The 16,878-nt window shown below is 42.0% G+C and overlaps 1 protein-coding gene across 7 annotated transcripts in view; it reads right to left on the bottom strand.

Annotated features, from left to right (window-relative positions):
* The window catches only part of FBXW7 (F-box and WD repeat domain containing 7), a 224,154-nt gene extending 207,956 nt beyond the window's left edge, over nt 1–16,198 (bottom strand). For 4 of the 7 annotated variants that reach the window (XM_061383983.1, XM_061383982.1, XM_061383981.1 and 1 more), the window contains exon 1: nt 15,878–16,180. The gene's annotated coding sequence lies outside the window, so the exon portion shown is untranslated. Of the gene's footprint in view, nt 1–15,877 lie in introns of all 7 variants that reach the window. The other 3 variants (XM_061383986.1, XM_061383985.1, XM_061383990.1) reach the window with 2 other exon arrangements.
* Between the last annotated feature and the right edge of the window lie 680 nt (nt 16,199–16,878).

The raw sequence follows: 16,878 nt of genomic DNA, 5'->3' as shown, positions 1-16,878 counted from the left end.
CAGTCCATGGGGTCGCGAAGAGTCGGACACAACTGAGCAACTTTCCTTTCACTTTCACTAATGAGCCTAAGATCTTAAATCCTAAAATCTTGACATGATTATCTGATTCCCTGTATTCCAACCCTAAATTATTTTTTTAATTTTATTTTTAGTTAGAGGATTATTACTTTAAATATTGTGATGGTTTCCAACACAGATTCAACACGAATTAGCCACATGCATACACATATCCCCTTCCCTCTCAACCCTAAATTCTTATTTACCAGAACTCAATTTCACTCAGGCATTTTTAATGGAACATAATTCAGTACACTGCTCTTAAGTGTTTACATGTAATTTTTGATAAAATTTTACAAAGCACTGAATTATATAATTCTGAAAAGAGCAAAGTTCAAATATATGTAACTATGGTTACAAATACAGTATTTAAAACACAGTCAAGAGAAAAGAGAAATTCTTTTAGGAAACTTTTTTAAGACCAATATCCAGGTTTAGCTCTTTTTAAGGTAAAAAAATAAAATTTAAAAGTATTTAACTTCCGTAATGAGTAAAAACAGCACACAGATGTCAAGACTGTGCTCTCACTATACTGATTAAATGTAACACATCTCTAAATAAACTAACTGGGTAAGGAACATTCCTGTACATAGTATGAGAAGGAAGGAGAAAGTAATTTTTTTTAAGTAACAAACTATCTCAGGAAACAAAAACTTTAAGAAACCACATAAAAATAAACTAGATATCAACTTAAATAATTTATATGTTAGAGATTAGGAAGTGTTGACTCTCAAATTATCTGCTATACCTTCCAGGCATACTAAATCAAAAGTTTTCAAGTCCTAAACAACATAATTTTGAGGCTCATCCCCTAAACAAGACTCTCTTTCAAAAGATTTAACTCTTAACTACAAAACACATTTTACACATAGAAAAAAACTAAGAATCACTTTGCTCCACGATATTTTTAGATTTTACCTATATTGATTTCTCCTTCTGCTAAAGATGTATCTAAGACACCTGCCCTGATGGTAATACCAAGAGCAAGATTAAACTTAATAAAAGAGGCAGGTTAAGGCAAGCTACTTAAATCACAAGTTTAAATTCTATAATTATTTTGTATAAGGAACATAAACCTGGGAATTGCTTCTCCACGAGTCTATCTGGCTCCTTCCTTCCAACATCTGTACAGGCTGAAATCCCATGACCTTCACCTCCTACCTCAGCACTGCCAGTCACTCCTCCGCTGAAACTCACAAGGCTGTGTCACAGCAATTAGAAGCAGAGGCCACAGAGCTGATGGATCTGGATTTGAAACCCAGGTCTGCAAGTTCAAATTGCTAGCTATATGTTCTTAGAAAATGTTGTGAAGCTGTTTCTTCTGTCATGAAACTGGCTTATTACTACCCATGCATAGGGACTGTTGTGAGGAATAAATTTAAAAAGCAGTAAAAATCCTTGGCACAGTGCCTGACATATAGCACACATTCAGTAAATGGTAACAATGATAATCAAAACAATGACTGTCAACAGAAAGACAAATACCACATGCTATCACTTACATATGGAATCTAAAACATGACACAAATGAACTTATCTACTAAAGAGACAGACTCACAGACATAGATATCAGACGTGCGGAGGCGGCGGGAGAGGGGATGCACTCAAAGCTCAGTGTTGGCAGATGTAAACTACTGCACACAGAACAGAAAAACAATCAGGTCCTACTGTACAGGGAAATATAGTCAATATCTTGTAATAAACCACAATGGAAAAGAACATGAAAAAATAAATATATACATACATGCATAACTGAATCACGTTGCTGCACAGCAGAAATTAACACAACATTGTAAACCAACTAAACTTGAATAGAGTAAAAAACAAAGGTGACAAAATAATATTCTTTTCATGTAGAGCCTATTAAAAATCTTCCCAGATGATTTTTCTCTCTTCCACTCATTTTTTAACTTAATATACACCTACCAGGCTGTATAAATTGCCAATATCCATTGGATCATAGAAAAAGAGAATTACAGAAAAACATCTACTTCTACTTCACTGACTACGCTAAAGCCTTTGACTCTGTGGATCACAACAAGCTGTGAAAAATTCTTTAAAAGATGGGAATACCAGACTACCTTACCTGTCTGCCATGAAACCTAAATGCAGGTCAGGAAGTAACAGTTACAACCCAACACAGAACAAAGGACTGGTTCCAAATTGGGAAAGATGTGTGTCAAGGCTGTATATTGTTACCCTGCTTATTTAACTTACATGTACAGTACATCATGCGAAATGCTGGGCTGGATGAAGCACAATCTGGGATCAACATTGCCAGGAGAAATATCAATAACCTGAGATATGCAGATGAAACCACCCTCATGGCAGAAAAAGAAAAGCTAAAGAGCCGCTTGATGAAAGTGAAAGAGGAGAGTGAAAAAGCTGGTTTAAAACTCAACATTCAAAAAAAATGAAGATCATGGCATCCAGTCCCATCAGTTCAGTGCAGTCGCTCAGTCGTGTCTGACTCTTTGCAACCCTATGAATCGCGGCACACCAGGCCTCCCTGTCCATCACCAACTCCCGGAGTTCACTCAGACTCACGTCCATCGAGTTGGTGGTGCCATCCAGCCATCTCATCCTCTGTCATCCCCTTTTCCTCCTGTCCCCAATCCCTCCCAACATCAAAGTCTCTTCCAATGAGTCAACTCTTTGTGTGAGGTGGCCAAAGTACTGGAGTTTCAGCCTTAGCATCATTCCTTCCAAAGAAATCCCAGGGCTGATCTCCTTCAGAATGGACTGGTTGGATCTCCTTGCAGTCCAAGGGACTCTCAAGAGTCTTCTCCAACACCACAGTTCAAAAACATCAATTCTTCAGTGCTCAGCTTTCTTCACAGTCCAACTCTCACATCCATACATGACCACTGGAAAAACCATAGCCTTGACTAGACTGACCTTTGTTGGCAAAGTAACGTCTCTGCTTTTCAATATGCTATCTAGGTTGGTCATAACTTTCCTTCCAAGAAGTAAGCATCTTTTAATTTCATGGCTGCAGTCACCATCTGCAGTGATTTTGGAGCCCCCAAAATAAAGTCTGACACTGTTTCCACTGTTTCCCCATCTATTTCCCATGAAGTGATGGGACCAGATGCCATGATCTTCGTTTTCTGAATGTTGAGCTTTAAGCCCATCACTTCATGGCAAATACAGGAGAAAACAATGGAAACAGTGACGGATTGTTTTCATGGGCTCAAAAATTACTGCAGATGGTGACTGCAGCCATGAAATTAAAAGACGTTTGCTCCTTGGAAGAAAAGTTACGACAAACTTAGAAAGCTTATTAAAAAGCAGAGATATTATTTTGCTGACAAAGGTCCGTACAGTCAAAGCTATGGTTTTTTTCAGTCGTCACGTATGGATGTGAGAAAGTTAGTTGCTCAGTAGTGTCTGACTCTTTGCGACTGCGTGGACTGTAGCCTGCCAGGCTCCCCTGTTAACGGAATTCTTCAGAGAAGAATACTTAAATGGGTTGCCATTTCCTTCTCCAGGGGATTTGCCCAACCCAGGGACTGAACCATTTGAGCCACCACGGAATCCCAAATGGAAGTGAGAGCTGTACCATAAAGAAGGACGAGCACCAAAGAACTGATGCTTTTGAACTGTGGTGTAGGAGAAGACTCTTGAGAGTCCCTTGGACTGCGAGGAGATCCAATCAGTCCATCCTAAAGGAAATCAGTCCTGAATATTCATTGGAAGGACTGATGCTGAAGCCAAAACTCCAATACTTTGGCCAGAGCTGACTCATCAGAAAAGACCCTGATGCTGGGAAAGATTGAAGGTGGGAGGAGAAGGGGACGACAGAGGATGAGATGGTTGGATGGCATTACTGACTCAATGAACGTGAGTTTGAGCAAACTCCAAAGGCTGGCGTACTGCAGTCCATGGGGTTGCAAAGAGTCCAACACAACTGAGTGACTGAGCACACACGTGGCAGCCAATGTTAGGTAGGCATTTAGGGGAAGGAGATACTTCTTGGATCCTGTGTGGATCACAGTAAACTGTGGAAAATTCTTCAAGAGATGGGAACACCAAACCACCTGACCTGCCTCTTGAGAAACCTATATGCAGGTCAGGAAGCAACCGTTAGAACTGGACATGGAACAACAGACTGGTTCCAAATAGGAAAAGGAGTACGTCAAGGCTGTATATTGTCACCCTGCTTAGTTAACTTCTATGCAGAGTACATCATGAGAAACTCTGGGCTGGAAGGAGCACAAGTTGGAATCAAGATTGCCAGGAGAAATATCAATAACCTCAGATATGCAGATGACACCACCCTTATGGCAGAAAGTGAAGAACTAAAGAGCCTCTTGATGATAGTGAAAGAGGAGAGTGAAAAAGTTGGCTTAAAGCTCAACATTCAGAAAACGAAGATCATGGCATCTGGTCCCATCACTTCATGGGAAATAGATGGGGAAACAGTGGAAACAGTGTCAGACTTTATTTTGGGGGGCTCCAAAATCACTGCAGATGGTGACTGCAGCCATGAAATTAAAAGATGCTTACTTCTTGGAAGGAAAGTTATGACCAACCTAGATAGCATATTCAAAAGCAGAGACATTACTTTGCCAACAAAGGTCCGTCTAGTCAAGGCTATGGTTTTTCCAGTGGTCATGTTGGATGTGAGAGTTGGACTGTGAAGAAGGCTGAGCGCTGAAGAATTAATGCTTTTGAACTGTGGTGTTGGAGAAGACTCTTGAGAGTCCCTTGGACTGCAAGGAGATCCAACCAGTCCATTCTGAAGGAGATCAGCCCTGGGATTTCTTTGGAAGGAATGATGCTAAAGCTGAAACTCCAGTACTTTGGCCACCTCACGCGAAGAGTTGACTCACTGGAAAAGACTCTGATGCTGGGAGGGATTGGGGGCAAGAGGAGAAGGGGACGACAGAGGATGAGATGGCTGGATGGCATCAATGACTCGATGGACGTGAGTTTGAGTGAACTCCGGGAGTTGGTGATGGACAGGGAGGCCTGGCGTGCTGCGAATCATGGGGTCGCAAAGAGTCGGACACAACTGAGCAACTGAACTGAACTGATACTTCTTGAAAAATGAGGAAGAAAGAATCCTTGTCCTCAAAGAACTGACCAACCAGGAAAATAGAAATAACTATGTTAAGTGCTATAAAAGCCACATAGATACCATGGGTAACCAGGAGAAAAAACATCTTGTCACACTAACCAGGACAGGTTTCCTAGAAGAGAAGGTAGTTCAGTCTTAGATAAGTGTTCACAGATGAAATGAAAATAATACTCCAAGCAGAGAAAATAGGAAGATGCAGAGACACTCATAAAAGTATATACACATGTACACATACACAACACACAAAATGCATAAATATATACACTGCACACAACATCAGTTTTTAGTTACAATTTTTAGTTACAAGTGAAGGAAGTCAGTATTTATACAGAATCTAACTAGCAAAGTACCTTATACTACAAAGATAATAAACAAAAGAGAAACTGCTTAATGATAAAGCAAGATTTCCCAACCTTGGCCCCACTGACCTTTCGGACCAGATAATCCTTAGTTGCAGGGTGCTGTCCTGCACCATGACTACACCTGGCCTCGACCCACTGGATACTAGAGCACCCCCTCACACACGCCTCCCTGGCTGTGATCACCACAAACAACATCTAGATATTGCCAAATGTTCCCTGAGGCTACTGCTATGTGCTAAGCAGTGTTCTATGCTTCTCATCTATTATCTCATTTAACCTAACAACATAGTATCAGTGAGGTAGTTTTTATTTTCTCCATCTTACAAATGAAGAAACTGAGGCCGAGGGTTAAAAAGCTTGCCAAAAAATCACACAGCCAGCCTGCATGGAACCCTACACAGAGCTCCGGTCCCTACTATAAGCACAATTCCATTGTCTCTTATTCACGTTTCAGCCTTTTTCATCTGATACTTGAAAATATTATCTGGAAGTAAAAACTATAATAATCCACACAAGTGTAAGTTAAATAAAAAGACTCAACCTCAACTCAGGACAAATTAACAAGTATTTTTTAAGCACTAACTGTATGTATGCACAGTACCAACTTTAGGAACTAGATATGTGCTATTAGGGTGCTCCTGCCACAAAGCCTCTGAAGCACAGCAACAGGAGCAAACACCAAAGACCCACAGGTGAAGACCCGCAGGGCTGGTCAGTGGAGGCTCAGACATAGGAGGCCAAACACCGAATTTCACAGGATGAGAGACGGGTCATCTGCTCTGCTTTTACGTATTCTGTACCCTTCAACCAGAATGGAAGCCTCAAGAGGGCACGGATTATAATGTTCTGTTCACTTAGATCAATGCCTGGCACAGTAAGTGTTCAATGAACATCACTGCTGAATAAAAGCAGTATTCAAAGGAGTGACATATTCAAAAACAAAGGTCACAAGGGCCTTGAGCAACACAAAAATAACAATAATAGTATAATATTTATTACTCTTGCAATAATGACCATTTATTGAGCACTAACTCTGAGCCAGACACTGTGATCCATTATCTTAACCCTCTTAACCTCTAAGAGAGAGGTACTATTATCATCATCTCAGTCTTACAGGTTCACATACTGAACAAATAACTTGCCCAAGGTCACAAAGCAGCTCAGATGGAACCTGGGGCTGTTAACTCCAAGGCCTACCTCTCAGCTACTCTGTCACATACAGAGAATCACAAATACCCTTCTTGGGCAAAGCTAGGGAAATGTGGCCAATGAGGGGAATGTGGTCCATGAGGAAAAACAATGAAACAGAACAAAAAGGAAACTCCAACATACTCAAAAACTGTATGTCCGCCCCTCCTCGAGCAGGTACTATGGAAATTTTCCCACCCTAGAATACACAGATTATCCCACACAGATAAGACTTCAATGGTTTAAATAATCCAGATGTTGAAAAACTAGGAACTAGAGTCAAGCATCTAATCGACATTTCAAAGGGTGGTAGATAACAAGTGGTAACACCCCACGTCCACAACCCAGAGAAATAACAGGGTGTGGCCTCTGACTAAGGCTCATCTCAACAAGTCCTGGGCCTTCTCCCCAACCTGCTGCTTCGTTCCCTCCTTCACTGGGTGTCTCCCCTCCTCTGCACATCCCATCTCTCCTCTCCTCCTAACAGGCCTTTACAAAACTTGTAAATCTTTTGTTTCCTACTCTAAATTTCTAATATAGTGAGTTAAAATTTCCATATTTCTCTAATTAAAAAAAAAGCCTACCTATGTAATATTCAGGTAGAAAAAAATGTTCCCCATTTATTACAGCTGCATTCCAAAGGTTATATTATCAAAGTCACCCCATCAATGAAGAGACCACCAATCATGCAAAAGAAAGCTAATGACCCATGTATTTATTTATATAGCCTCTGATATTACAGACATAATAAACAAACAGGAAGAAATTAAACTCACTAGGAAGACTATGCTCTTCTCCCACCTATCCAGTAACCTATTCATAACCATAATTCTTTCTGAAAATGTCTAAAATGGAAAGAAGCATAACTCCAGAATTAAAACTCCAATTGCAACCACCAAAGAAAAATATTTAAGAGATTGAATTTGTTTAAAAATTAAAATATTCATTAAATTACTTAACCAGAGATCCACTAATATATGTCAATCTAATTTCTGCATGAGAACGAGGACAACAGTTGGCAAGAAAAACAGTGCTAAGGAACGTATCTCAGTCTTTTCTTTCTGCCTTCAGATTGTTTTCATACACTTATCTTAAACATACAGTTCTATTAAATAAACAAACTATGAAGATATAGGCAAACTGTTCTCAAAATAGAAATACTTTCCAAATACAAAAAACTATCAAGAAGCATTTATTTCTTGAACTGGCCAATAGAAGAGTGATTCTGCCAAGTAAAGGAAAAGTTATTTCTGAAAGCTGATCCTGCATTTAATAAATATTAAGCATGAAAAGGGAATATCCCTTCCTCCCTCTCATCATTTTAGAAAAAGAAGAAAGCTAAAAATTTAGTTAAAACAAAATCACCTAAATAAAATTCCTTCCATCTTAATTTGAGATGTACTGATACAAATAAAACTTATTAAATTTCATGATTTTTTCAAAGTTTTTTATTCTCAAGTGTTAGAGATGGACAATTAAATGGCTTGATAACCCAATTACATACTGCTATTTCTAAATGGACAATATAAACCATAGTCACTTTCAGACATAATCAATAAATTATTCCAAAAAGAGTCCTTTCTAATCTAAGCACTATTGAGGTCTTTAGGGATAAATTCAAGTTCTAGTTATGTTTAAATAAGTCTTTCTTTTCTATAAATAATAAGCACAGCAGTTCTGCCATTTCTTTAAGATTTTTTTAAATAAAAATGTTAATGAATCATACACTGTTTCAGAGGCTTTTGAAAACACTGCAGAATTACTTTAGAATAATTTGTTAAACTCAAGGCTGAATTTAGTGTTGGGCAATATAAAGCCTGACATTAGCCTTCTGTCTATGTTATACTTTAAAAGATCTTTACCTTTTATCTTTTATACTTTAAAAGATAGTAAGTTAACAGTCATGGGTCATCTTACTATATGCCAGGCACTGGAAGAGCTTCGCATATGTTTTACATTATCCCATTTAATCCTAACAACCACCCTGTGTAAGACACATCCCCATCAACAGGTGATGAAGTCGATAGCAAAAGGCTAAGTAAGCTTGTCCTAGGCCACAAAGGTAAGGAAAGTATTGCCTAACTAACAGGGCTTCTGCTTCCAGAGCATCAATGTATTTTATGAGAGAAATGAGAAATTAGCAACATGTTGTGTGTTTCAGGTATGTATAATAGTTTCTACCATTAGACAGTTCTAAGTTACCCACCATTGTAAGTGGTGCTGGAGAAGACTCTTGAGAATCCCTTGGACTGCAAGGAGATCAAGCCACTCAATCCAAGAGGAAATCAACCTTGAATATTCATTGGAAAGACTGATGCTGAAGCTCCAATACTTTGGCCAGCTGATGCAAAGAGCTGACTCATTGGAAAAGACCCTGATGCTGGGAAAGATTGAAGGCGGGAGGACAAGGGGACGACAGAGGATGAGATGGTTGGATGGCATCACTGACTCAACGGTCATGAGTTTGAGCAAGCTCCAGGAGATGACAGAGGAAAGGAGGACCAGCGTGCTGCAGTTCGTGGGGCCGCAGAGAGTTGGACAAGACTGAGCGGCTGAACAACAACGTTAGTGGGGCAAGTCCTTCTCAGACCTAGAGATGTTGTGCAAAGGTCTATTACTACCCGCTAACTGCCTAAAAAGCATGCCATCCTAAAAGTCTCACTAAGATACATACTTTCTTCCAAAAACAAACCAGCAATTTGTTTTGACACTTCCCATCTGGCCTAACATATATTGATGGGTTCAGGATCTTGTCCTATGGTGAATCTCTCAGAAGAACGCCCAAGTGATATTAAAAATACTTTGCACCACTATCTTTTTAATAGGTCCTAAATTCCACAGCAGCCATGAAGGAGCATCTAGCATGACTCGTGTGCACACAGACACACACACAGCTCATGCAACCTCCTGCCTAAAGCCACCAGATTTCCAGTAGCTAACCTTCAGCTGGAAAAACAGGGCGGAGGCGAAACAGCACAGCAACAGAAACTGCACAGTATCTGACTGAGCTACAATCCATCCCTTAGGTGAAGGGGAAGAGAGCAAAAAGACAAGATACCAAGCAATAACATCTGTTGCATTTTGTTCATTACTTTTCAACATCCAACATCCCAGGATAATACAACACAAACATATTTTCTTCTATTAGCTTACAGTTTTAGAGAAATCAGTTGTTACTCAAAACTTTTTAAGGGAACATTTTAGAAAAACTGCTATACATTCTGTCACTCAATATCCAAATCAAGCACAGATATTCCCTCAAGTATTTCGCAATTCTGATGACAGACTAGGACGAACTGCTAACTATACATGTGTGTAAAAGTGTAATTATTAGAAAATATATATCCCATAGTGTTCAGAAAACGTCCAGCAGATTTAGAAAACACTCTAAACCTGTTGTAAAAGGGATGAGGATACAGTATCAATGAGGTATCACAAGAAAGTAGCCAAAATCTACTACACTGAGGCATCAGACAGACTGGCTTGCCACTGGGTAGGGAAAAGACACAAAGTAGAAATGTTTAACAGCAGGAGTCCATTATTTGGAAACAACTTTACTCATCTGTTGGTAATGACAATTCAGCTACAAGTAAAAAAAAAAAAATTATACACCTCTCTTCCCTAGTCCACTGAAAGTGTCACCAATATAGAATATTTCTATTTGGAATATTTGCAGATAGGAGACAGACACCTTGTGTCTTTTAAACTGCCACTAATCCTTAAGCTTGAAATAAAAGGAAGACTTGAAAAGAGCAAAGAAACAATCCTCTCCTAATGAATGAGAAAGCAAGGTCACAGTAACCTTCTTTCTAAAAGGTATACTAAAATTGTCAGGCTGTGTAAAATTGTCAGACTCCTTTTTTAAAAGAAGAGGAACTGAAGTTATCAATTACATGTAGAAACATTATGTAAAGTAAAAGCAGGTTTGAAACTAAAAAGTGGTCACTACTGCAAGAATAATCCCTTCCCCTGCCTGAGATAAAAAAGTCCTATGAAACCAGGGTAAAAATATACCACCATCCAATATTAACAAATGAAACAAAAGTTTTGATATTAGCTATGATGCAACATTGAACAAAATGAACTGTCCTTGCTAAACAACACATTTGAGATTTATTTGTTGGGTGAATCTATAACCCATGCTACATTTAACCTTAAGAACACAGCAAAACTTTTTAAAGTACACAATTAAGTGATTTAAGTGATCAGTTAAGACCTAATACTTGAAATTAACAAAAATTGTGGAGCCAGTAATTCTACCCACTGAAGGGCACTGCAAAAAGATCACCAAAGCTTTAAGAAACAAGAAGGGTCAAACTTTAAGGATCTTAAGGTTTGATTAGCACTTTCACCTGATTCAAACAAACCATGAACAATTCTAATTTTACATCTAAAGTAAATGCTCTACAGCTTATTTTCAGAACCTTTCAAAATTATACTCACAAGTTTCTTCAAAGATACTTCAGAGATGCTTCTGGCCCCGATACACAGCCAGTATATCACCATATGGCACCTTATATGCTATGGTGTCTTTGAATGAGAAATTCAGCAGTCCCTACTCTTTGGTTGCATCCCTTTACAGATGGCATTGCCTCCACTCCTCAGCCCATAGGTTTCATCACTGTGGAGGCAAAAGGACCTTTGAATAGAAGACTCTGCAGGATCATTTTAAGACAGCCTCCAGGAAATACATCTCATTGAGAAAGCAGAGACCAGCTAAAATAGCCAGTCCCAGCTCTGTAGTGGAAGGAAGCTCACACATGTCAGTGGACTTGGCAGTGTTTTATACCAGGGATCCCTAAACTACCAGCCAAACCCAGTCTACCTGGTTTTTATGTGTATGGTTTTATTAGAACACAGTCACACACATTCACTTATATACTGTCTGTGGCTGCGTTCACACTTCAACAGCAGAACTGAATCTTTGCAACAGAGCCCATATGGTTCACAAAATCTAAACTATTTACTAACTGGCCCTTCACAAAGAAAAGTTTGCCAACCCCTCCTCTGCACAATGAGATGCTGGAGGGAAACACAAGGTTTCTCCAAGAACCACCTTCAAGTATGCGAATTGGGCTGCTGCTAACTACATGTGGGCTTGGGATCACCCAATGTTTAAACACACACACACACACCTCTTTTATTCATCCCAAATGAGTCCCAAAGTTGCTAAGGCAGAGCACACTCCCTACTACAAGCCCCATCTTCCCCACTTTCTTTACTAGTAGATCAAGTCAACCCAAAAAGGCCCTTTAAAGTTCATCAAAACACGACTTCACCTGCAGAAAAAATGTGGAAACTAGAGGGTGAGAGGAGAAGGCAATGGCAACCCACTCCAGTACTCTCACCTGGCAAATCCCATGGACGGAGGAGCCAGGTGGGCTGCAGTCCATGGGGTCGCTACGAGTCGGACACGACTGAGTGACTTCACTTTCACTTTTCACTTTCATGCATTGGAGAAGGAAATGGCAACCCACTCCAGTGTTCTTGCCTGGAGAATCCCAGGGACGGGGGAGCCTGGTGGGCTGCCATCTATGGGGTCGCACAGAGTTTGACACGACTGAAGCGACTTAGCAGCAGCAGAGGGTGAGAAGAGAAGGCACACACGGCACACATCCCAAGTCCTGGAGCCACCTCAGATGCAGTGCCCTGCCTGAACAGCTACGGCCATTCCCACTACTGCTCTGAGGAAGAAGCCAAAGAAGCTACTAAGACGGTGATCAAACGAAGGAGCACAAAAAAGCGCCATAATGTATTTCCTACCTCGTAATCCTTAATCCTTGTTAGATGCTGATGATGCTGTGCTGTGCTCCGTCGTGTCCAATTCTTAGGAGGCCCCACAGACTGTAGCCCACCAGGCCACTCTGTCCATGGCATTTCCCAGGCAAGAGTACTGGAGTGGGTTGCCATTTCCTTCTCCAGGGGATCTTCCTGACCCAGGGATCAAACTGCATCTCCTGCATTGGCAGGTGGATATTCTCTACTATTGCATCACCTGGAAAGGCCTTGTTAGAGAATAGCCTATATGCAACTTTCACTGCAAAAATTTTTAATATTTTTAATTTCTTAAAGATCAGTCTTCCAGTGCCTATAAATGCTTCGAAGATGTCTAAATTCTTTTAAGTGCCAAATTGGTTTTCGCTTGTTTTTTAATAGAAAGGTTTTTAAGGCATTTTCAGCATGCTGTGCCAACACAGGGATACCCCCTCCATTGTATGGGACACAAAGACACGCACCAACCGCAGCAGGGGAAGTAGCCTTCTCTGCCAGCTATTTTTAGCACCACTTCATCATGTTAAAGACCAAACTTAGGATAATAATGAAAGGCAAACTTTTAAAAAGATGAATTTGATGAAACAGATCTGTCCCTTCTTGTATAAGTTCCTTCAAACTGAAATTTTATATATTCTTCTGAACTTAAATCTCAAAGGACCTATATAGCCTATGAAGAGCTTGTTAGCTATTTCAAAGATAACCATATGCCCTAAGACTGAACTAGCGGCCATGTTTAAAGCTCATTCCTTCCTTTTCAATTTCAACTCTCATTCACTTTCAGTCTCATCCATTCTTTGTTCTTCCTGTATCTTTGCTAACAAATTCCCCTCCTCCCAAGTAAATGTACCCATTTTTCGGCTCATTCTTTCCACAAACACTATAGAGAGACCATAGTACTTAATAATGACTCCAGTTTTCAGCATATTACTCACCATTGTACTGTTTTGAAACTGCATCGGTATCCAACTTGAACCCTAAAATGTAATGTCCAAAATAAAGTCCATTGCCCCATTTTAAATTACTGTTTATAAGAAACCACTAGTACCATACTAACATACTGGGAGCATCTTCTCCTCCACTCTTGCATCTGTTACAGCCCTTCGGTTGACTGTGGTGTAAAAATGTTAGTTGCCTAGAACACTAAAACCCTAATCCAAGTGCAATGCCTCTTGGCCTAAAATACAATTTATCCTCAATGGTCTAAAACTACCCTCTCAAAAACACTACTCTCAATTCATTCTTCGGACTGTAAACGTGTATCCACACAAACTGGCCCTAAGCCTACTCAACAAATTCCCACTGTATTCCCCTAAGTTAACTTCCTAATTACATGTGTCCCTCACACCCTCCAGTTCCAAGAGTTCAAAACACTTTATCTCCACCTGTTCTTTTCTTCCTAAAAAAACACCTTCCCCTGACTGAGATACTCCAGTAAGTTCTGTATAGTCCAACATCAACATCTAATGAAATCTGTCCAAATAAATTTACATCTATAAGGCACCAAACAGCAGCCAACAGAGTGGTCATGGATGGAAACTAGTCCATTCTCCCTTTCCTACAATTCTGTGCAAGTTCCATTGCCTCTGCCGCCCAGACACAAAAGCATCTCAAAGGCAGAGACCCTCAAATATTTTGCTGTTTTTTGCTACTCAAATATGCAATAAAATACCATGATTTTTAACCAATGTATAGTCAAAACAATACAAGTCTTAAAGTTGTAAACAACTTTCATGGAGTATAATATATGCTCAGATTAGTTTGTTGCTCTGTCCTCCTTTCCGCCCCACCAAAATAAGCCTATGCAAAACTACATTTCTCTTCCTCCTATCTTTCTAAAGTATGGAATATATGACTTCCTTAAGGTCACGAAATAACAGATCTACAGACATTCGATCCTGACTCCACATCTAATACTACATACACTGCTCAATATTTTGATGTCAGTATCTATTTAAAAGAGAATTTAAGACTTCTAACAAAAGCATAACAAGAACAAGGCATACAAAGAGAAACAAAACAAAACACCTGGAGAAGTCCCAGAGGAGGGCAAAGTGATGATGAGCGTGGAAGAAATCATTCTAAGACAGACAAAAACCAGGAAAGATGATGGTAAAGAGAAGCAATCAACATCTACAAAACCAGGAAAAGATGAACGCCAGCTTGTTCTAGCAGTTCTCAAAACACAAATTTGGGATGTGTCTTGAAACTTGAGACAGGTTTGGGAGAAATAAATGAACCGTTACATAATTCAGAGGCTAATAAACTTGTAGAATTCATTTCTTCAAAAGACAAACAATTCAGGATGAAAAGTGTTTCGAGAAAGTTTTTAAAAAGATCCTGAATGAAAAGAGCATAGATAACCGCATTCCCACAAACTTTCTACATTCATTCCCTCTAAGCCCCTCTCAGCAGTGGCTTCAGAGAGTGTGAGTTCACACAGCTGTCTGGAGGGGCCCTAATTCTTAGTACTGCCTATGTTCCGTTAAATAAAATTCCACCGTACGCTTATGGTCTGTACAAATATATGAAATGTTAATTACTTTTCCTGCACCTTAATTTGGCACACAGAGAGGATATCCAAATTACAAATAAAAGATTTTACAGACTTCACTTTTAAAATAAAGGAAGAGGAAAAACATTCTTCAAAGAATTAAACATCATTAGTTTCTCCTCACTGTATAGAGAAGCATGAGATAAATAAGCAAAGCTTCAAGTCATCAAGTAGGACATATGCTACCAAAAAAAGCGCTTAAGGAAAAATTTAGTAACTTTTTTTACTGGTTAAAGTACTAAATTCTCTCCCCCAAATCAGTTGCGATTCATAAGAACCCAGAATTTCCTGAGTAACTGCAATCTGTTAGTATCCTCCGGATACACAGGAATTACACCCAGGAAACGAGAAGGTAAAAAAAATAACTCCTATACCAGTTGCTCCTGAAATGAAATCTCTCAAAGAAGACTGACCAAAAAAAGTTTTACTTTCAGGGGTTCACAGTGTCAGAGCTTCCCCCTTGGGAACCCAAATGAGTTGCCCAGAGCCAAAAACTACAGCGCAGTTTCCCACCCGGTGTACCAGGAAAAGAGATATTACAGAGATGTCCTTTGTGCGCATATAGACTCGGGCTTCCTCAATTTCCTTTTGCTAATTACTGGCCAGAAAGGTGCAAGTGTCCACTTTGAAGAAAGAACTCCTCGAAGAGAAACCTGTGCGTATTCCACGTACCCAGCGCTAAAGGTCACAAAACACAGGGCTGCCGGATGCCTCTCCCGGCAGCGAGGACTAAGGTACCCCTCTCATCTACACACTCCCAACACTCCTGGAAAACATCGGCCAAACTCCAGAGGACGCCCCAGCATCCTCCCCATTTCTACACCACCACCGCCCCCCAACTCCCCTTCCCGGGGAACTCACACTTTAGAGAAGAACCGGCGGCGCTGAGAAAGCGGGCTGTTTCCTGTCCTCCTAGGGACCGAGGCGGCAGCCGCGGCAGCTCCGGCGCGTTGCTGAGCAAGAAGCGGGGCTGGGACCGCCAAGCCGGGCGGCCACCCGGGTCTCTTCCGCGCGGCCGGAGCAGAGGCGGCAGCGGCGGCCCGGCTTACCTCCTCTTTTCCTCTTCCTGGGTCTCTTCAGGCTGGGTCTTCTGCCCGTCCCGGGCCACTTCTCCCCGACAGTCCCGTTTGGGAGGCTCCGGATTTTTGTTTTATAAAGTTTCTTCTGGGCGGAGGCTGCGGCCGGCCCCCCGGGTCCCCCCCGGCCCCGCCGCCCTCGGGGCTGGGGCAGGGAGGGGGCTCTAAGAACTCCTCCCGGAGTCCTTGCCGAGGAGCCGGGGGGCCGGCGACGGGCCGAGAACGGAGACCCCCCGAGGGGGCAGAGGGGCGGGGGAGGGAAGGGAAGGACGGCGGCGTCGGTCCCGCTGTCCCCGCCGCCCCGGCCGCCGCTTCACATCGGGGTCCCCGCCCCCCCAGCCGGGGGGCGTCTGCCCGGCGTGGAGCCCCGGCTCATGCACTCCGCGGCGAGATGCTACGGCCCCGGGCGGGTGGCCGAGGCGGCGGCGAGGTGGGGGACCCGGCCGGCTCCGCTCGGCGCCGCCCCCGCTCCCGGCTCCCGCATGTGTCGCTGCGGCTGGGACCCCCGCCCTCCACCTTGGGGGTCCCTCGCCCCGCGCCCCGGGACCAACAGAAGCTCCGGCCCCTCCTCAGCGTCCTCTCCCCGCGGAGCAGCGGACTAGTCCCGGTCCGAGGTAGCCACCTCCCTGCCCCCCAGCCACCGGCTCCGGCTCGGGCTCCGGCGTGTGCAGCCGCGGCTGCCGGCCGGGAAGGTGAGGGGGGGAGAAGAGAGGTGGCCGCGGCTCCCGCCGGCCCAGGTCAGGGCAGAGGTCCTGGCGGCGGCCGGTGCACGGGCGCTGGGTCTCT

Source organism: Bos javanicus, chromosome 17 (genome assembly GCF_032452875.1).
Source record: "Bos javanicus breed banteng chromosome 17, ARS-OSU_banteng_1.0, whole genome shotgun sequence".
NCBI classification, from domain to species: domain Eukaryota; kingdom Metazoa; phylum Chordata; class Mammalia; order Artiodactyla; family Bovidae; genus Bos; species Bos javanicus.
The sequence above is the reverse complement of the archived record's forward strand: the minus strand, read 5'-3'. Positions and strand labels throughout refer to the sequence as shown.